General features: G+C 44.1%; 7 non-coding genes across 7 annotated transcripts; 4 read left to right on the top strand and 3 right to left on the bottom strand.

Moving 5' to 3' along the window:
• Positions 1–4,280: 4,280 nt before the first annotated feature.
• Positions 4,281–4,353, bottom strand: trnac-aca (transfer RNA cysteine (anticodon ACA)). Its single transcript has one exon. It is a non-coding gene; the product is annotated as a tRNA-Cys (tRNA).
• A 1,624-nt stretch (positions 4,354–5,977) lies between these two features.
• Positions 5,978–6,059, top strand: trnas-gcu (transfer RNA serine (anticodon GCU)). Its single transcript has one exon. It is a non-coding gene; the product is annotated as a tRNA-Ser (tRNA).
• A 1,340-nt stretch (positions 6,060–7,399) lies between these two features.
• trnas-uga (transfer RNA serine (anticodon UGA)) lies at positions 7,400–7,481 on the top strand. The gene has a single exon. It is a non-coding gene; the product is annotated as a tRNA-Ser (tRNA).
• Positions 7,482–8,881: 1,400 nt separating this feature from the next.
• On the top strand, positions 8,882–8,963 carry trnay-aua (transfer RNA tyrosine (anticodon AUA)). Its single transcript has one exon. It is a non-coding gene; the product is annotated as a tRNA-Tyr (tRNA).
• Positions 8,964–16,178: 7,215 nt separating this feature from the next.
• Positions 16,179–16,251, bottom strand: trnar-ccu (transfer RNA arginine (anticodon CCU)). The gene has a single exon. It is a non-coding gene; the product is annotated as a tRNA-Arg (tRNA).
• A 2,691-nt stretch (positions 16,252–18,942) lies between these two features.
• trnar-acg (transfer RNA arginine (anticodon ACG)) lies at positions 18,943–19,015 on the bottom strand. The gene has a single exon. It is a non-coding gene; the product is annotated as a tRNA-Arg (tRNA).
• Positions 19,016–20,639: 1,624 nt separating this feature from the next.
• Positions 20,640–20,721, top strand: trnas-gcu (transfer RNA serine (anticodon GCU)). The gene has a single exon. It is a non-coding gene; the product is annotated as a tRNA-Ser (tRNA).
• Positions 20,722–20,870: the final 149 nt, after the last annotated feature.

Genomic DNA, 20,870 nt, shown 5'->3' with positions numbered 1-20,870 from the left:
TTAAAATGTGATCTGATCTTCATCTGACGCATAATAATAAATAAAGACAGTCTTGTTTAACAAACAACACACACAACATTTTACATTGTCAATTCAGTTCAAATCAATGTATTTCTATATAGCACCTTTCACAACAAGGTTGTCTCAAGGCACTTAACAATGCAAGTTGTTAAGAGCCTTGTGTCTAATATGCCACTTAGGTTACGTGCTGTCTCTTTGAGGCAAATGTTTAAATCCTCTGAGTTAAGTGCTGAAGTTATAGTAGTCCTATCAGTATTGTTGCCTCCGATCAACAGATCCTCAGTTTTCTCAGAGTTGAGTAACAAAAAGTTTTCACACATCCAAGTCTTTCCTTCATTAATGCATTTAACTAAAGTGATAATAGAAAAGTTGTCGTTTGGTGTGAACAAAATGTTTATTTGAGTGTCATCAGCATATGAATGAAAGTTCATATTATTTTTTCGTATTATCCTACCTAGCAGCAGCATGTAGAGAGAGAGAGCAATATTGGCCCCGGCACTGATCCGTCTGGTACCCCAAATTGAACTGGTGACGTTGATGAAGCAGTACAATTATTAGATATTTGAACATAATGAAAACGATGAGTAAAATGTGAAGTAAACCACTGAAGGACGGTTCCAGATAAGCCAACCTCAAACTCAAGCCTGTGTAACAAAACAGAGAGGTCAACCGTGTCAAAGGCAGCTCTAAGATCTAGAAGCACAAGCACTGTTGCATTCCCCACATCAGTAGCTAAGAGAATATCATTTACGACTCTCGTTAATGCAGTTTCAGAAAGCAGACTGAAATTTCTCAAGTATATTATTTGAATCCAGATACGATTGACATTGGGCAACAACTATTCTCTCAAAACTTTTAGATTGAAATGGGACCTTTGAGACAGGCCTGTAGTTGTTAAGAACTTGTGGATCCAAATTTGACTTCTTAAGGAGCGGTCTAACAACCGCTACCTTAAATTGATCAGGTACAACGCCTGACGCAAGCGATGCATTCATCATACTAATTATAGGTCCTGCCAGTCCTTCAGGGGAATCTTTGACTAGCTGAGTGGGGATGGGATCTAGCGAACAGGTGGTTGACTTTGTCTTACGTCTGTGCTCATGAGTCCACCATAAGAAGAAATCTGAACAGGAGTGGTGATCATGCGAGGTCACCACGGAGGAAACTACTGCTCTCCCCCCCAAAAAAACCACCACTGCCCCTCTCAAGTTTGCTAAAGACCACATGGATGTTCCACAGCAACTCCTGGAACAATGTTCTGTGGACAGACGTGACAAAAGTTGAACTTGTTGGTAAATGTGCACAGCATTATGTTTGGAGATAACAAAACTCTGCATACCAACTCCAAAACCTCATCCCACCTGGGAAGCATGGCGGATGCTGAGGTTTGTTGGATATTGAGGTTTTTGTCAATAAAGGAGGTTCCACTAGCTCCTTAATATAAGGGTTCACGTACTTTTTCCATCAATGACCTTGATTGTTTAAACCATTTGGTCAATAAAGAAACAGCAATGTCAAATGTTGGGCGTGTGTTGTTTGTGAAATCAGACTCTCTTTATTAATTATTATGACTTAGATAAAGATAAGATCACATGTTAGGAGCCATTCATGCAGAAATCCACATCATTCCGAAGGGCTGTTTACAAAAGTTTTTCTCCCAACTGTATGTGAGAGAAAAGAAGAGACGCTCACTGAGTAAGGTGGGGTTGTAGCTTTGCAAATCAAAAGGACATTTGTACGCTCAAAATGGGACAGGAGCACCCCAGATGGTACTCAAACCCACAATCCCTGGCTTAGGAGGCCAGTGTCTTAGCCATTAGGCCACTGCGCCACACTGGGTGAGGTCGATCATGCTGATGAAGAGCCAGTTTTTTTTCCTTTGCTTTTTCAAAGGGATCCCCAAAATTAGGGAAGTTAGGCAGCAGAAGGTTTACTGTGACCTGAGAAGCATCCAATCACGGTGGTACATACACACACGCTCTCACTCATCTGAGCTACACGGCTACCAAGATGATCTCAGTTGCGCCGAGCTGGTACGGAACATATTGAACTCATCGACGGCGAATTGTCTCTCAGACAGGCTTTTCACCTCTGAGCTCCCTGACTGACAGTAATCAGCTAGGTAGTGAAACAGTCAGCTGCTTCTAAGCCTTAAACAGCTGCATCTCGGCGCTTCCACAGAGAGATGATTTGAAAGCCAAACATCGCCCATTGGGAACACCTTACTATCACTAGTTTAAGAGACTCTTAAGGTCTTGCAGAGGTGCCTGTCTAATAGCATGCGCTTCGCAAGCTATAGGTGTTTAGGCTGAGGCAGAATGCCTGTTAACAAAATGTTTTTCTAAAGGGGCCTCGCACTCTTTTCCAAGCAATGGTCACCATCCCCACCGAGTGTCACAATGTAGTCATGTCCTAGGACATCACCTGTTAGTCTCCATTTGTCTGCCACCAACACTTTAGGTTACGGGGTCACAACCGCACCCCAAAGACCAGAGGAGCCGTTGTCGTTCTGGCGGCGCAGATTGGGCTGAAGGTGGGGCGCTTGAATCTCGCTGTTGGAGGCCGTCTGAAACTGACCCAAGCCTTTCCCTTGAATTAAATGTAAATAAGAAATGAACCCCAGATGCATATGGAATCAATCAGCCGTTTCAGAGACTGCTCCAGAGTTTACCTTGCACAGATGCGCAAAGATTAATGATGGGGGTGCACGCTTCCAGGCGTCTTACAACTGTAGGGACTGATTAGAGACAATTCGTAGCTTGTGCTCATTTCCCTCTATTCCCCGTGTTGCAGTGGTAGGATGACGTAAATTCCTGCTTCGACACGTAACGGCATTATAATCAAGTGCAGGAGCTGAGGGCTTTAGTTTTGTTTCGTTTTCCATGGCGTTCGTAAGCGCGCAAATCAAAGGCAATTCCTGCGTCTAACACGAATGTAAATGCTTTTGAAAGTGCAGTGTGGTGCAGCTTGTAAAATCCTTGTCCACATTTTTGGTTTGTTGATGTTTTTTCTGTCTGCCAAAGTTGCATTTTGACATCCGGACTGGGGGACTTTATCATTTGAACGTGAAGCCAGCCTTAAACCCTCTGAGGCGTGTCTGTCTGCCGGCACGAATCTTGTGAAAGGTATTTTTTTTAACGGAGAGCAACTTTAAAAAGGTTTCCGCAGCCAAATCGCAGTCCGTGTTTGATTATAGGAGGAATGCGGCGGCGGCGAGCTCGCATTTGTCGTGCTCGAGTGGTTAAGGCGATGGGCTCGAAATGCGTTGGGGCTTCCCCGCGCAGGTGCGAAACCTGCCGACTCCGGCGTCTGCCGCACGTCGCCTTGTGCCTGCGCGGCAGAGGCGAAGTGCCGCTTTTCCTTTCCTGGTACTATAACAACGCGAAATCGCTTGGACCCGCTGCCATGGAAATCAATTCTTCAGATAACTACACATTTTGCGTTCGCACCTCTGGTGCTCTACTTATGCCTTTGAAAACCTAATGAATAAAGCTGAAAGAACCGACACGATATGTAGGTGCTGGTAAAGCACGCAGTAAAGAACTGTTAACAGCAAGGGTTTCAGTGGGTTAACTGAGGAGAAGGCGTGATCGCTAATTGTTGACTTTTTATTTGGTGTTAGAAACACTCTTACTGTGCATGATGTGCAACAAATGTAGCCACAGAAATTGCATCACGCTTTCATGTATGCTATTGCAGACACCAACGTTGCCTAGATAGAAAACCGAAATAGCCGTGGGTTTGCTTGCTGGTCTGAAGGATCTCTCTTCGAATCTCTATCATTTGTCAATGGAAGTAAAAGGCGCTGCAATCTCATACGTTCAGAATCAAACCCGCAGCTATTGTTCGACTTTATTTCTTGACTAATTACAACTGAGTGTCGCATGAGCAGTTACATAAACTTGTCTGGTATATTTGAACACAAATGCCGTTCTTCAATTAAAACTAACAGTACATTGTCAGGGACATTCAGTTCTATACAAACAAGAGACAGACAAGAGAATATTTCTACCGTTCATGTGGACTACGTGTTGACTTACTGATCGGAATAATTGAAAAGTTCGGGCTCATAGCCGATGCAGTGCGTGCTAATTAGAACAGCAACGCTGAGCTCTCAGCACCGTACTGAGCCCAGGTGTTTTTCTGAAGCTCTCAGGTGCAGTTCATTTACATGAAGGAAATCTCTTACTGGGTACGATTACAATGCAGTAAGTAGCACAGACTACTTAGGGAGTAGCCCCATGCGTTTAAAAACGACCCGAGCCAGGCAGGAGTCGAACCTGCAATCTCCTGATCTGTAGTCAGACGCGTTATCCATTGCGCCACTGGCCCTGGTGTGACACTGCAGGACTGTAACCCAGTGAGATCAGCACTGCACCTAGTAAAATATTACCCCCGGTCCATTCTTTTCCAAAAGTGAGAAACACCTGTTTTCTACATTTTGTCTGTTTTAAAACCATATCTCTTTAAACCAAACCAAGACTTTGTCTTTTGCACTGATATTCTGATTCATTTCGATTTCAAAGAAAAAAAAAACATTATCTTCCAAAGCATCATAAAATTGTCCATTCTTCCAGACTCTACTTCTCTCTTGTAGTAGTACAGCAGACCTTTCCAGGTGAGCAGATCACAGAGTCCGAAATATGCTTCCTCCATCAAGCAAAGTACCTGAACATGACTCTGTCTTCATAAAAGCGCCCCTGTAATAAAGAAATTAAATCCGAAATCAAGAGGGCAGTTGCCTACTGAAGTTCAAGAAGTCATCAATTTTAACCCAGCAACACATTAAAGGCTGCATCTATACAAGTACGATTCTAGAAATGCTCACCAGATTACGTTTTAAGAAGGAACTGTGCCTCAGGTTCCGCCGAGATCTTAACTCGGATGGCAGGATTCAGAGTCCGGAGTGTGGACTGATGGCGCACGGAGGGTCCATATACTGTGGATCCCTCAGTGATCTTCCGCGTGTTCAAACCGCCAGCGTGTGACTCCCCTGTCCCTGTGACCTCATTGCTCTGCTCTCGCCTCTGTGCAGCTGAGCCCGACTCATGGTAAAGTGGAAAAAAATATGCCCTCATCGTGGGATTTACTCTGGATCGAGGATAGATGTCACTTTTTTATCGTTGAACAGGATGTATGTGATGTGGCGACTAGGTTCAATATTGTATCCTTTTAAAAGATTAAGGACTGGGGTGAGCGTGATTTACCACCCTTTCAGCTAAGAACCCGACATGAGCACCGTTTAAGCTGCATAGACTCGGTCGTTTAACTCTTCTCCATTAGCAGGGTTAAGGTTAAAGAAAAAAAACATTGCTGACTTCTTTTTTTTTGCCAGCCGCTAGCGCTGATTAGCAATGTTTGTATTTCATGTTTTGCAAGTTCCATCCATTTTAAGAAAAACAAGTCGCGTTAAAGACAGGAAATGAATACTTGCATTTAATTAAGTCTAGCCGTAGGCGGTTGTCTGTAAGGACCAGTTCTGTTCGAGAAGACAGAACAAAGAAGGCACCACTGGGATTCGGACTCAGGATCTCCTGTTTAAGAGACAAGCGCTTTAACCAACTAAGCAACGGCGCCCCGGTAGTGTTGTCCTTTTGCAGCCACTTGGACACACCACTCAGACACATCTGCATTCGGTGTGTGCTCCGCCTGCTCGCTGAGCAAGTTGCCACCTTTACATACAATAGCAACATCGACACCAAGAGAAAGGATGACAAATGGCTTTTATCTGGAACTTTTCATGTCCAAGGAGCTCAATGTGCTTTCTGTGTACAACAGGGCCACTGAACTCCACAATGGCCACTGAACCACAGCAGTGGCTTGCTGGCTTGACATCTCCCAAGGAAAATGTTGAAATCGCATGTGGAACAGGAAAAGGACCCTTGAGTACGAGGGAAAAAAAAGAAAAAGATCATCTGGAGCGCGCCAACCCATGTCTGGACAGCCCAGTTTCATCGACGAGGTGGCCGAGTGGTTAAGGCGATGGACTGCTAATCCATTGTGCTCTGCACGCATGGGTTCGAATCCCATCCTCGTCGCTCTCTACGTTTGATGTTGGCTCTCCTTTTGTTTGCTCCAGTACTAGAGCCTTACATTTTCTAGCGGTGGCTGAACATGGTATAGTAGGCTAACGTTGGTATCGAGCAGTGGTAGTAACAGTATTTACGTGCCGCTGCTGCCAAGTGGCTCTGGGTTGAGACCGCGTTTTCACTTACTTGCAGCACAAACGGAGAAAGCGATTTTTGACAGTCTCTCGAGAGACTGCGCTAGGTGTTTAGGGATAGACTTTGTCAGTTCCCCCTGGGATGATGGCCTCTCAAATAGTTTGTGATTCCTCTAGACGTTTATACAGTAGAAGCCTGCTTCGTGGCTTAAATCCAAGCTAAGGAAACGAGTTAGAGGTCTGATGCAGAACTGCGAATTCAATGAAGGGGAACACTACAGTACATTGCACTGTATGTGTGAGGAAAGCTGCCCCCTTCTGTTCCTTGTCGACCGAACAGAGGACTGTAAAGGATACCGCCAAGAAACTTTAGGATGCTGGTTGGAATCCAGCTCCAAAGAAGCCCCTTTGGGTGTTATGTAATCAAAAAGTAAGAACAGAGAATCTCCCTTTGATCAAAAGCGCAACAGAACTGTTTTCCGTGGAGCAGGTTTCAGACCCGTAGACCTGTTTTATTTGTAGGGCAGGGCGCATTCCCAAACGCGAATCTCCTGTTTTAGAAATGCTTTGGGCGGCGTGAAGTGAAAATAAGAAGTGGGCTCCAGATGCACATGGAAGCAATCAAGTGTTTCATCCGAGCTGTTTCAAAGACTGCTCAACAGCTTTCCTTTTACAGAGGCCCAACGATTAATGATGGGGGTGCACCCTTCAATGTGCCTTACGACTCTAGGGAGTGATTGAGACGATTCGTAGCGTGTGTTCATTTCCCTCTATTCCCCATGTTGCAGTGGTAAGATGACGTAAATTCCTGCTTCGACACGTAACGGCGTTATAATCAAGTACAGGAGCTGAGGGCTTTTGTTTTGTTTCGTCTTCTATGGCGTTCGTAAGCGCGCAAAACAAAGACAATTCCTGCGTCTAACACGAATGTAAATGCTTTTGAAAGTGCAGTGTGGTGCAGCTTGTAAAATCCTTGTCCACATTTGTGGTTTGTTGATGTTTTTTCTGTCTGCCAAAGTTGCATTTTGACATCCGGACGGGGAGACTTTATCATTTGAACGTGAAGCCAGCCTTAAACCCTCTGAGGCGTGTCTGTCTGCCGGCATGTATCTTGTGAAAGGTTTTTTTAACAGAGAGCGACTTTAAAAAGGTTTCCGCAGCCACCTCGCACTCCGTGTTAGATTATAGGAGGAATGCGGCGGCGGCGAGCTCGCTGTAGTCGTGGCCGAGTAGTTAAGGCGATGGATTTGAAATCCATTGGGGACTCCCCGCTCAGGTTCGAATCCTGCCGACTACGGCGTCTGCCGCACGTCACCTTGTGCCTGTGCGGCAAAGGCGAAGTGCCGCTTCTCCTTTCCTGGTACTATAAAAATGCTACATCGCTTGGTCCTGCTTCCATGGAAAGCAGTTCTTCAGGTAATTCTACTCTCTTACCAAAGCTGTTAGGTTCCTTTCCGTGGTGAGATGGGTTGTCATGCAACGCTGCCACATAGTGCCGACAGACAAGTGTGTTGCGGGAGAAGAGAAAAGTGTTTGAAGATTTAAGAGTGTCTTAGGTGGAGCCAAAATCAAGTGTCACAAATGCAAGTGGGAAGATTTCCAATGTTTAATATGGTCAAAATAAGCGGAAGTTACCAGCTGGTCCGGCACAGTCTGCCATGCTTTTGTCATATACTGTAAAGTGGTGTGGAACTGGGTGTCGAACTGGAGCCTCACCATTTGCATATGTGAGGCTCCAGTTATACATCGAGTGTCACATTAAATGACAAAAATGAAGAGAGTTAAAGCACCTGGAGAGGTTTTCTTACAACTTTTGAGCTGACACAGTTTTGGAAAATGTTTCCTTCACGGTGCACTGAACAACATAGGCAGCCAAGAGTCTCCAAAACAAAACAGAATGGACAGATAGGAGAAAATTCCCACTCATCCTGAAGTTCCCAAAATCCAGCACTGAGCGTAAACAAAGTGTCTAAGTAGCGTGGGAATGCTAACCCTAACCCTAGCTGGAGTTTGAGCAATCAGGCACTGAGCGTAAGAAGATGAGTCAAAGTAACGTCTAATCGGATTAGTTTCCTTAGAGCTGGTTCAGAGTTTGCTCAAGAGTTTACCTTTCACAGATGCGCAAAGAAGAATGTTGGGGGTGCACGCTTCAAGGCGCCTTACAGCTGTAGGGAGTGATTCGAGACGATTCGTGGCGTGTGCTCGTTCCCATATACCGTACGACCCGGGGTGCAGTGCTAGGATGACGTACAATACCGCTTGGGCACGTAACGGCGTTATATGCAAGTGCAGGACGTGAGGGTTTTCGTTTGTTCGTTTTGTTTTGCTCTGCTTTGCTTTGTTTTGCTTTCCATCGCGTTGGTAAGAGCGTAAATAAAAAGGCGATTCCTGTGTCTACCACTAATGTAAGAGCTATTTCAAGTGCGACGTGGTGCGGCTTTTCAAATGCTTGTGGGCATTTCTCTGTTGTTGATTCTTTTTTTGTGTGTAACAAAGTGGCATTTTCATGTCCGGACGGGGAGACTTTATCATTCCGACATGAAGCCACCCTTAAGTCCTCTGAGGCGTGTCTGTCTGCAAGGCTTGTATTTTGGAAATGTTTTTTTGAAACGGAGAACGACTTTGAAATAGGCTTCCGCCGGCGCCTCGCGATCCAGGTAAGATTGTAGCAAGAACGCAGCGGCAGTGGGGCTTGCTGTAGTCGTGGCTGAGTGGTTAAGGCGATGGACTATAAATCCATTGGGGTCTCCCCGCACAGGTTCCAATCCTGCCGACTACGTTGTCCGCTTTCAGTCGGTGTGTTTCGGCACAAGCAAAGAAGCGCGCCTCTTTGCTGTTCCTGGTGGTTTTAAAACGCCCAATCGCTTGTACCCGCTGCCTTAGAAATAAGTTCTTCAGCGTCCGCAAATGGCATTTTGCAGCTGGAAGCAGATGTCGACGCGTTTTGCACAGAGCACCAAAAAGCGTCTTTTTTGAAGGCCCAGGCACTGAGCATTGGTGGTTCAGTGGTAGAATTCTTGCCTGCCACGCGGGAGGCTCGGGTTCGATTCCCGGCCAATGCAGTGGCTTTTGCACCGAGCGGCTCCATCACTTGCATCCCCTTGCAACTCGCAACTGAAAACCCACTGAAGCTAAGCAGGTGTGAGCCAGGTCAGTACCTGGATGAGGATGAGCTACAGGGAAAAACAAATCTTCCAGCTGGAAGCGGTGTTAATGGTGCTGGCGGGGGGGCGCTCACCCTGAGGTCTGTGCGGGTCCCAATGCCCCAGTATAGTGACGGAGATGCTGTGTTGTAAAAGGGCGCTGTCTTTTGGATGAGATGTAAAACCGAGGTCACAGCGCTCTGTGGTCATTCAAAATGACCACCAAAACCTTTGACAAAAGCTCTTGGTAACTGATGGTCTTCAATAATGCTTCTCCTTTAGGTACATTTTAAATCAGCTGAAAAATGCTGTGAAATGGGGGGGCACTTCAGGCCAGTGTAGGATTTGGGTTACAAGAACCATGAAACTGCACGAGAAAGCCCGTACACTGATTACACGGCTTTCTATTCAAAGGAGGACAAAAGAAATTCCCTGAGTTTGATTTTTTGCAGCACAGAGAGGAGCACTGTCGTGAGGCTGGTTAGCTCAGTTGGTTAGAGCGTGGTGCTAATAACGCCAAGGTCGCGGGTTTGAGCCCTGTACGGGCCAGGTCCAGGTCCCTGTTTGTGAAACAGGCAAATGACTGTCTCAGGGGCCCATTCCTCATTCTCAAGACACATGTATGCAGTATGTACACCGTGCATTGAGCAATAGGGACTGAATACACCACAGGTAAGGTTAGAAGTCATTCTGAGGTGCCACATGTGAGGGATACAGCTAGGCATCCGAAATGTAGGGTTTGAGACCCTTCAGGAGTACTGCATCCTTTGAGACAGACCTGTGCATGTTAAACAAATGATCATTTCTTTTGGCATTAGGGACTAAATATACTAAACATATGATGCTAAAATGTTATTTTCACATATATTAATGTAATAAATGATTGCTTATGCTTTATAAACAAATCTAATTAAAATAAAAGCTTAAGTTTTGTATTTATCTTGTACCATAGAACAAGATTTTCTTTGTATTTCAAGCCCACAAAGTGTCCAAATGACGCACTACATGATATAAGGAAGATTATCACATGCATATCGGTATTATCTTTCTTATGAAAATGCATTCCTTTCATTACCTTTTACTTTTTAAAATGAACTCAAATTGAGTATAATGTAATAATTTAAGTAGAATAGATTCTAATAATATAATGATCCAGTGTTTTGCACTACTTCACTGCTTCACTGCTCTATGCCATCTGGAAATAAATCCTCAGACTGCTTACTGCCCTGGGCATGTACCAATAAATTAAAGGAGCACATCTGTTTATCACTGCGTTGAAGCAGGAGACACACAGTCTCTGCAAACACATCCTAGATACAGTGTTCCAGCACCTTTGACCTCATCCAGAACGTATCATTTCTTGAAAGGGATTGCTGTCCGAATGCACATCTGAATCCCAAACAGAATCTCTAGTAAAATACGATCATTTGTGAAACAGGCAAATGACTGTCTCAGGGGCCCATTCCTCATTGTCAGACACATGTATGGAATGCTTTCACCGTGCATTGAGCAATAGGGATTAAAAACACCGCAGGTAAGGTTAGATGTCATGTTCTATGATCATTTCTTTCAGCATTAGGGACTAAATATACTAAACGTATGATGCTAAAATGTTATTTTCACATATATTAATGTAATAAATGATTGCTTATGCTTTATAAACAAATCTAATTAAAATAAAAGCTTATGTTTTGTATTTATCTTGTACCATAGAACATGATTTGCTTTGTATTTCAAGCCCACAAAGTGTCCAAATGTTCTATGATCATTTCTTTCAGCATTAGGGACTAAATATACCAAACGTATGATGCTAAAATCCTGAAAAAAGGATGTGCTCCATCTCGTCAGTAGATTGGATTCCAAAACTGATTTGGGTCAATATACATTACCTTTGAAATTAAAGTACAGTCTACTGTAGGGAACCATCAACTTAGAAAGCATTGGCCTTCCCTGGGGGTCAGGTAGGTGCAAAAGATAAACCTTTATCCTATCTTTATCTTAAGATAAGTGGCCAAGCAGTATTTTTCCAAGTTTCACCAAGCACATCATGTTGCCATAGTAGACAAAGTTCTATAAAATGTTAAATAACTTTTAAAAAAAGCATCTTGGTCTTACAGTACTGTACAAGGTGAATTAAACTGTCCCTGGTAATAAAAAGTAATTAGAAGCATCTCAGAAACTTTATCTCTAGAAACATTAGCTGTTTTATATCATGTAATTTAGTGTGATGTTGTCAGAATTCAAGGACATTATCACACACAGAAATTGGTTCAGTTAAATCTAAAAAACACAGCTAAACATGGGTTTAAATGTAACAGAAGTCTTACCTCTTGTCAAAAGATTTAATTCAAGAAGCGATGTAATAAATGATTGCTTATGCTTTATAAAGAAATCTAATTAAAATAAAAGCTTAAGTTTTGTATTTATCTTGTACCATAGAACATGATTTTCTTTGTATTTGAAGCCCACAAAGTGTCCAAATGATGCACTACATGATATAAGGAAGATTATCACATGCATATCGGTATTATCTTTCTTATGAAAATGCATTCCTTTCATTACCTTTAACTTTTTAAAATGAACTCAAATTGTGTATAATGTAATAATTTAAGTAGAATAGATTCAGGTAGGAAATATAGAGTCATGATGTTTATGGCTGACATCATTTCACATGGGTGAATTTTAAGCTAAGAAATAAAAACATTTACAATGAAGATACCATTGCTTAATTTTAAATGCCTTTAAAAAATAAATACCTCCTGAGAATAATTTGCCACTCCCAGATCCTTGGTAAGGTACTGTTTGAATCCAATCAGGAGAGGAGCATCCAGGGAGTGCTTTCTATAGAGTCCAGCTTGGGCCACTCTCTTCCGGCCTGCTGATACTTTTTAACTACTCAGGGCCTGTAAGGATATAAAACACCGGTTTAAACATTTTATACCTATAAGACAAATTAGAATTTTAGTAAAAAATTGATACATCTGAAAAATAAAAAGTCTTACTGCTGATAGAGTTCTTCAGAGCTCACATCTTCCCCTTCCTTATCCGCTTTTGTTTCAGTTTCTAGAGCAGCCTCTGGCATCTCTTCCTCCTGGACAGCGGCCTCTTGCTCAGGGCCGCTGGAATGCAGGTAGATTCTTTTCAACATGCTTTTACATAATATGTTGTAACAATGATTTCAAAAAGAAACTACAGAAGCCTTACAGATTAAAAATATCTCACCTTGCCAATGTGTCTTCAGGCTTCCCATGTACAAAAAGGCCCAAGGACTCTAGCAGTCTTACAACCACTATCCTGTTTGCCTCACCAGACACGATCTCTATTCTGTGGTAATCCACGATGACCCCGTTCTTCAGGTGATTCATCATGTCCTCCCTCGCCTGTTGAGAGGCCATCCTGATCTTTTCTGCCGTGGCGTGCTTCATACACGCCCTCTTCAAGTGAGCAGGAAGCTGATCAAGAGTATTCAGGCACATCTTGCACACCAGGGGAATCCTCGCGGGTTTCCTTTGAAAATAAATAATACCATCTGTGTATAGAAACAAGCTAAGACTGATTTCTTAAATTATCCTTAATTTTCTCTCTCATAGTTTGAGCATAATGATTTTATTGCATTTATATAAGAATTGCTCATTGCTCCTAAATAAATAATGGTTTCATAAAAAAGTGAACACTTACTTGGTCTCAGTCACAGACTTTCCAATAGAAGCCATTGTGGAGTTCAGCAACTGCAGGTCCTAGAAGTGGGGAAGGAATTTTAAAAGAGAAATTGAATTACAATACAGAAGGAATGGCTGAGGGATCACTGAAATATATATATACAAATTCCAAAGACTGAGTCCATATAGAAACAACTACCTTTCATTTTCAGTATAAGAAAAAAAAACATTATCTTCCAAAGCATCATAAAATTGTCCCTTCTTCCAGACTCTACTTCTCTCTTGTAGTAGTATAGCAGACCTTTCCAGGTGAGCAGATCACAGAGTCTGAAATGAGCTTCCTCCATCAAGCAAAGTACCTGAACATGACTCTGTCTTCATAAAAGCGCTCCTGTAATAAAGAAATTAAATCCGAAATCAAGAGGGCAGTTGCCTACTGAAATACAAGAAGTCATCAATTTTAACCTAGCAACACATTAAAGGCTGCATCTATACAAGTACGATTCTAGAAATGCTCACCAGATTACGTTTTAAGAAGGAACTGCGCCTCAGGTTTCGCCGAGATCTTAACTCGGATGGCAGGATTCAGAGTCCGGAGTGTGGACTGATGGCGCACGGAGGGTCCATATACTGTGGATCCCTCAGTGATCTTCCGCGTATTCAAACCGATAGCGTGTGACTCCCCTGTCCCCGTGACCTCATTGCTCTGCTCTCTCCTCTGTGCAGCTGAGCCCGACTCACGGTAAAATGGAAAAAAATATGCCCTCGACGTGAGATTTATTCTGGAGCGAGCCAGTGTTGCGCATAGCTGCCTTCAAAGCAGTTAACCCAGGTTCGATTCCCGGCCAACGCAGTTGCGAATGTTTTCAAATGCTGTCATGAGCCTTGGATTGTGACTAGCAAAGCGAAGCCTTTTGAAAGAGCTAAAGCACTGCAAAACGGAATTGAAGGAGAACCTTACAGGGGATTCTGAGCAGTGTCTGCATACATGCAGTCAGATAAAGGTGCCGAAAGCTTGAGCTACTCTCAATGTCATGCTGCCCTTCCCCGGAGTAAATCTGTTACATTGAAAGAATGCTTCTGGCAGGTTCAAAAAGGGACCCTTGTTAATTGGAGAAATCAATGATTTCGAATGAATTCTGTATGCGTTAAAAGACAGCTATACACAGAAAACACGCAGGACACTGCTCATGATGTTTCCCGAGCCGAAACACAGTGCGTTTTTCCAAGCCATTTGACAAAGCCCACCCACTGAAAACTGCAGCAGATCGTGTAAAGACGTTCAACTTTGTAACTACTGCACGCACAGGAAGCAGAATAAATTCCTCTTTTCAAACTGTCAAAGGTTTGCTTTGCGAACACTGCAGGACATCGCACAATCTCTTTTGAATGGGGACAAACGATTTCTTATGGGGCACAGTAAGTACAGACGTTTAAAAAGCTCCACTCATGCCGACGATGCAGCATGAAGAAGCGCAACCTAACGTTTGCATTCCTAGCAAATTCCTTTTATTTTTTGATAAATAAAGACAGTCTTGTTTAACAAACAACACACACAACATTTTACATTGTCAATTCAATTCAAATCAATGTATTTCTATATAGCGCCTTTCACAACAAGGTTACGTGCTGTCTCTTTGAGGCAGATGTTTAAATCCTCTGAGTTAAGTGCTGAAGTTATAGTAGTCCTATCAGTATTGTTGCCTCCGATCAACAGATCCTCATTTTTCTCAGAGTTGAGTAACAAAAAGTTTTCACACATCCAAGTATTTCCTTCCTTAATGCATTTAACTAAACTGATAATAGAAGAGTTGTCGTTTGGTGTAAACAAAATGTTTATTTGAGTGTCATCAGCATATGAATGAAAGTTCATATTATTTTTTCATATTATCCTACCTAGCAGCAGCATGTAGAGAGAGAGAGCAATATTGGTCCCAGCACTGATCTTCTGGTACCCCAAATTGAACTGGTGACATTGATGAAGCAGTACAATTATTAGATATTTGAACATAATGAAAACGATGAGTAAAATGTGAAGTAAACCACTGAAGGACGGTTCCAGATAAGCCAACCTCAAACTCAAGCCTGTGTAACAAAACAGAGAGGTCAACCGTGTCAAAGGCAGCTCTAAGATCTAGAAGCAAAGCACAAGCACTGTTGCATTCCCTGCATCAGTAGCTAAGAGAATATCATTTACGACTCTTGTTAATGCAGTTTCAGAAACCAGACTAAAATTTCTCAAGTATATTATTTGAATCCAGATATGATTGACATTGGGCAACAACTATTCTCCCAAGACTTTTAGATTGAAATGGGACCTTTGAGACAGGCCTGTAGTTGTTAAGAACTTGTTGATCCAAATTTGACTTCTTAAGAGCGGTCTAACAACCGCTACCTTAAATTGATCAGGTACAACGCCTGACGCAAGCGATGCATTCATCATACTAATTATAGGTCCTGCCAGTCCTTCGAGGGAATCTTTGACTAGCTGAGTGGGGATGGGATCTAGCGAACAGGTGGTTGACTTTGTCTTACGTCTGTGTTTATGAGTCCACCATAAGAAGAAATCTGAACAGGAGTGGTGATCATGCGAGGTCACCATGGAGGAAACCACTGCTCTCCCTCCCAAAAAAACCACCACTGCCCCTCTCAAGTTTGCTAAAGACCACATGGATGTTCCACAGCAACTCCTGGAACAATGTTCTGTGGACAGTGACAAAAGTTGAACATGTTGGTAAATGTGCACAACGTTATGTTTGGAGATAACAAAACACTGCATACCAACTCCAAAACCTCATCCCACCTGGGAAGCATAGCGGAGGCTGTACGGCTTGCAATCATCGAGGGACCGATGAATTCCAAGATGTATCAGGAAATTCTACAGCAGAATGTCAGGGTGTCTGCCTGTGATCTAAAACTCGAAAGACGCTGGGTCATGCAGCATGACAAAAACAAAGGAGTACATCAACAACAGAGTGGCTGAAACAATAGAAATTCCGTATTTTGGGATGGCCGAGTAAGAGTCCTGACCCCAATCCCATTGAAGTGCTGTGGCGGGATCTGAAGCAGGCCGTTCAGTGCAAGACATCTCCCAACTGTATGTGAGAGAAAAGCAGAGACGCTCACTGAGTAAGGTGGGGTTGCAGCTTTGCAAATCAAAAGGACATTTGTACGCTCAAAAAGGGACAGTAGCACCCCAGATGGGACTCGAACCCACAATCCCTGGCTTAGGAGGCCAGTGCCTTATCCATTAGGCCACTGGGGCGCACTGGGTTGGGTCGATCACGCTGATGAAGAGCCAGTTTTTTTTTTCCTTTGCTTTTTCAAAGGGATCCCCAAAATTAGGAAAGTTAGGCAGCAGAAGGTTTACTGTGACCTGAGAAGGACCGGCATCCAATCACGGTGGTACACACACACACGCTCTCACTCATCTGAGCTACACGGCTACCAAGATGATCTCAGGTGCGCCGAGCTGGTACGGAACATATTGAACTGATCGACGGCGAATTGTCTCTCAGACAGGCTTTTCACCTCTGAGCTCCCTGACTGACAGTAATCAGCTAGGTAGTGAAACAGTCAGCTGCTTCTAAGCCTTAAACAGCTGCATCTCGGCGCTTCCACAGAGAGATGATTTGAAAGCCAAACATCGCCCATTGGGAACACCTTACTATCACTAGTTTAAGAGACTCTTAAGGTCTTGCAGAGGTGCCTGTCTAATAGCATGCGCTTTGCAAGCTATAGGTGTTTAGGCTGAGGCAGAATGCCTGTTAACAAAATGTTTTTCTAAAGGGGCCTCGCACTCTTTTCCAAGCAATGGTCACCATCCCCATCGAGTGTCACAATGTAGTCATGTCCTAGGACATCACCTGTTAGTCTCCATTTGTCTGCCACCAACACTTTAGGTTAAGGGGTCACAACCGCACCCCAAAGACCAGAGGAGCCGTTGGCGTTCTGGCGGCGCAGATTGGGCTGAAGGTGGGGCGCTTGAATCTCGCTGTTGGAGGCCGTCTGAAACTGACCCAAGCCTTTCCCTTGAATTAAATGTAAATAAGAAATGAACCCCAGATGCTCATGGAATCAATCACGTGTTTCCTTTGAGCCGTTTCAGAGACTGCTCCAGAGTTTACCTTGCACAGATGCGCAAAGATTAATGATGGGGGTGCACGCTTCCAGGCGTCTTACAACTGTAGGGACTGATTAGAGACAATTCGTAGCTTGTGCTCATTTCCCTCTGTAACGCTTACGGCCGACAGGCACTGTGTAAGAGCCGGCGTACAAGAGCGGGTGACGTCACCGCCCTTCCCTGTGATAGCAGGACCACAGCTACTGGGCTGTGGAGCGATCTCTCTTTAGCTCACGGGGCTAGGTCGCTGCAGAGAGACGCGGAAGTCCCGGGTTTGAGCCTCCAGTCGGGATGGGGCCGACCAGATGCGGTAAGGGCGCCCGCCTGAGCCCCCGTTGCGTTACATCTCTATTCCCCGTGTTGCAGTGGTAAGATGACGTAAACTCCTGCTTCGACACGTAACGGGATTATAATCAAGTGCAGGAGCTGAGGGCTTTAGTTTTGTTTCGTTTTCCATGGCGTTCGTAAGCGCGCAAATCAAAGGCAATTCCTGCGTCTAACACGAATGTAAATGCTTTTGAAAGTGCAGTGTGGTGCAGCTTGTAAAATCCTTGTCCACATTTTTGGTTTGTTGATGTTTTTTCTGTCTGCCAAAGTTGCATTTTGACATCCGGACTGGGGGACTTTATCATTTGAACGTGAAGCCAGCCTTAAACCCTCTGAGGCGTGTCTGTCTGCCGGCACAAATCTTGTGAAAGGTATTTTTTTTAACGGAGAGCAACTTTAAAAAGGTTTCCGCAGCCACCTCGCAGTCCGTGTTAGATTATAGGAGGAATGCGGCGGTGGTGGGCTCGCTTTTGTCGTGGTCGAGTGGTTAAGGCGATGGGCTCGAAATGCGTTGGGGCTTCCCCGCGCAGGTTCGAAACCTGCCGACTCCGGCGTCTGCCGCACGTCGCCTTGTGCCTGCGCGGCAGAAGTGAAGTGCCGCTTCTCCTTTCCTGGTACTATAACAACGCGAAATCACTTGGACCCGCCGCCATGGGAAGCAATTCTTCAGATAACCACACATTTTGCGTTCGCACCTCTGGTGCTCTACTTATGCCTTTGAAAACCTAATGAATAAAGCTGAAAGAACCGACACGATATGTAGGTGCTGGTAAAGCACGCAGTAAAGAACTGTTAACAGCAAGGGTTTCAGTGGGTTAACTGAGGAGAAGGCGTGATCGCTAATTGTTGACTTTTTATTTGGTGTTAGAAACACTCTTACTGTGCATGACGTGTAACAAATGTAGCCACAGAAATTGCATCACGCTTTCATGTATGCTATTGCAGACACCAACGTTGCCTAGATAGAAAACCGAAAAAGCCGTGGGTTTGCTTGCTGGTCTGAAGGATCTCTCTTCGAATCTCTATCATTTGTCAATGGAAGTAAAAGGCGCTGCAATCTCATACGTTCAGAATCAAACCCGCAGCTGTTGTTCGACTTTTTTTTCTTGACTAATTACAACTGAGTGTCGCATGAGCAGTTACATAAACTTGTCTGGTATATTTGAACACAAATGCCGTTCTTCAATTAAAACTAACAGTACATTGTCAGGGACATTCAGTTCTATACAAACAAGAGACAGACAAGAGAATATTTCTACCGTTCATGTGGACTACGTGTTGACTTACTGATCGGAATAATTGAAAAGTTCGGGCTCAGAGCCGATGCAGTGCGTGCTAATTAGAACAGCAACGCTAAGCTCTCAGCACCGTACTGAGCCCAGGTGTTTTTCTAAAGCTGTCAGGTGCAGTTCATTTACATGAAGGAAATATCTTACTGGGTACGATTACAATGCAGTAAGTAGCACAGACTACTTAGGGAGTAGCCCGATGTGTTTAAAAACGACCCGAGCCAGGCAGGAGTCGAACCTGCAATCTCCTGATCCGTAGTCAGACGCGTTATCCATTGCGCCACTGGCCCTGGTGTGACACTGCAGGACTGTAACCCAGTGAGATGAGCACTGCACCTAGTAAAATATTACCCCCGGTCCATTCTTTTCCAAAAGTGAGAAACACCTGTTTTCTACATTTTGTCTGTTTTAAAACCATATCTCTTTAAACCAAACCAAGAGTTTGTCTTTTGCACTGATATTCTGATTCATTTCGATTTCAAAGAAAAAAAAAACATTATCTTCCAAAGCATCATAAAATTGTCCATTCTTCCAGACTCTACTTCTCTCTTGTAGTAGTACAGCAGACCTTTCCAGGTGAGCAGATCACAGAGTCCGAAATATGCTTCCTCCATCAAGCAAAGTACCTGAACATGACTCTGTCTTCATAAAAGCGCCCCTGTAATAAAGAAATTAAATCCGAAATCAAGAGGGCAGTTGCCTACTGAAGTTCAAGAAGTCATCAATTTTAACCCAGCAACACATTAAAGGCTGCATCTATACAAGTACGATTCTAGAAATGCTCACCAGATTACGTTTTAAGAAGGAACTGTACCTCAGGTTCCGCCGAGATCTTAACTCGGATGGCAGGATTCAGAGTCCGGAGTGTGGACTGATGGCGCACGGAGGGTCCATATACTGTGGATCCCTCAGTGATCTTCCGCGTGTTCAAACCGCCAGCGTGTGACTCCCCTGTCCCTGTGACCTCATTGCTCTGCTCTCGCCTCTGTGCAGCTGAGCCCGACTCATGGTAAAGTGGAAAAAAATATGCCCTCATCGTGGGATTTACTCTGGATCGAGGATAGATGTCACTTTTTTATCGTTGAACAGGATGTATGTGATGTGGCGACTAGGTTCAATATTGTATCCTTTTAAAAGATTAAGGACTGGGGTGAGCGTGATTTACCACCCTTTCAGCTAAGAACCCGACATGAGCACCGTTTAAGCTGCATAGACTCGGTCGTTTAACTCTTCTCCATTAGCAGGGTTAAGGTTAAAGAAAAAAAACATTGCTGACTTCTTTTTTTTTGCCAGCCGCTAGCGCTGATTAGCAATGTTTGTATTTCATGTTTTGCAAGTTCCATCCATTTTAAGAAAAACAAGTCGCGTTAAAGACAGGAAATGAATACTTGCATTTAATTAAGTCTAGCCGTAGGCGGTTGTCTGTAAGGACCAGTTCTGTTCGAGAAGACAGAACAAAGAAGGCACCACTGGGATTCGGACTCAGGATCTCCTGTTTAAGAGACAAGCGCTTTAACCAACTAAGCAACGGCGCCCCGGTAGTGTTGTCCTTTTGCAGCCACTTGGACACACCACTCAGACACATCTGCATTCGGTGTGTGCTCCGCCTGCTCGCTGAGCAAGTTGCCACCTTTACATACAATAGCAACATCGACACCAAGAGAAAGGATGACAAATGGCTTTTATCTGGAACTTTTCATGTCCAAGGAGCTCAATGTGCTTTCTGTGTACAACAGGGCCACTGAACTCCACAATGGCCACTGAACCACAGCAGTGGCTTGCTGGCTTGACATCTCCCAAGGAAAATGTTGAAATCGCATGTGGAACAGGAAAAGGACCCTTGAGTACGAGGGAAAAAAAAGAAAAAGATCATCTGGAGCGCGCCAACCCATGTCTGGACAGCCCAGTTTCATTGACGAGGTGGCCGAGTGGTTAAGGCGATGGACTGCTAATCCATTGTGCTCTGCACGCATGGGTTCGAATCCCATCCTCGTCGCTCTCTACGTTTGACGTTGGCTCTCCTTTTGTTTGCTCCAGTACTAGAGCCTTACATTTTCTAGCGGTGGCTGAACATGGTATAGTAGGCTAACGTTGGTATCGAGCAGTGGTAGTAACAGTATTTACGTGCCGCTGCTGCCAAGTGGC

Source organism: Lepisosteus oculatus, unplaced genomic scaffold, assembly GCF_040954835.1.
Source record: "Lepisosteus oculatus isolate fLepOcu1 unplaced genomic scaffold, fLepOcu1.hap2 HAP2_SCAFFOLD_164, whole genome shotgun sequence".
NCBI classification, from domain to species: domain Eukaryota; kingdom Metazoa; phylum Chordata; class Actinopteri; order Semionotiformes; family Lepisosteidae; genus Lepisosteus; species Lepisosteus oculatus.
Note: the sequence above shows the minus strand (reverse complement) of the source record. Positions and strands in the feature narration are given on the sequence as shown.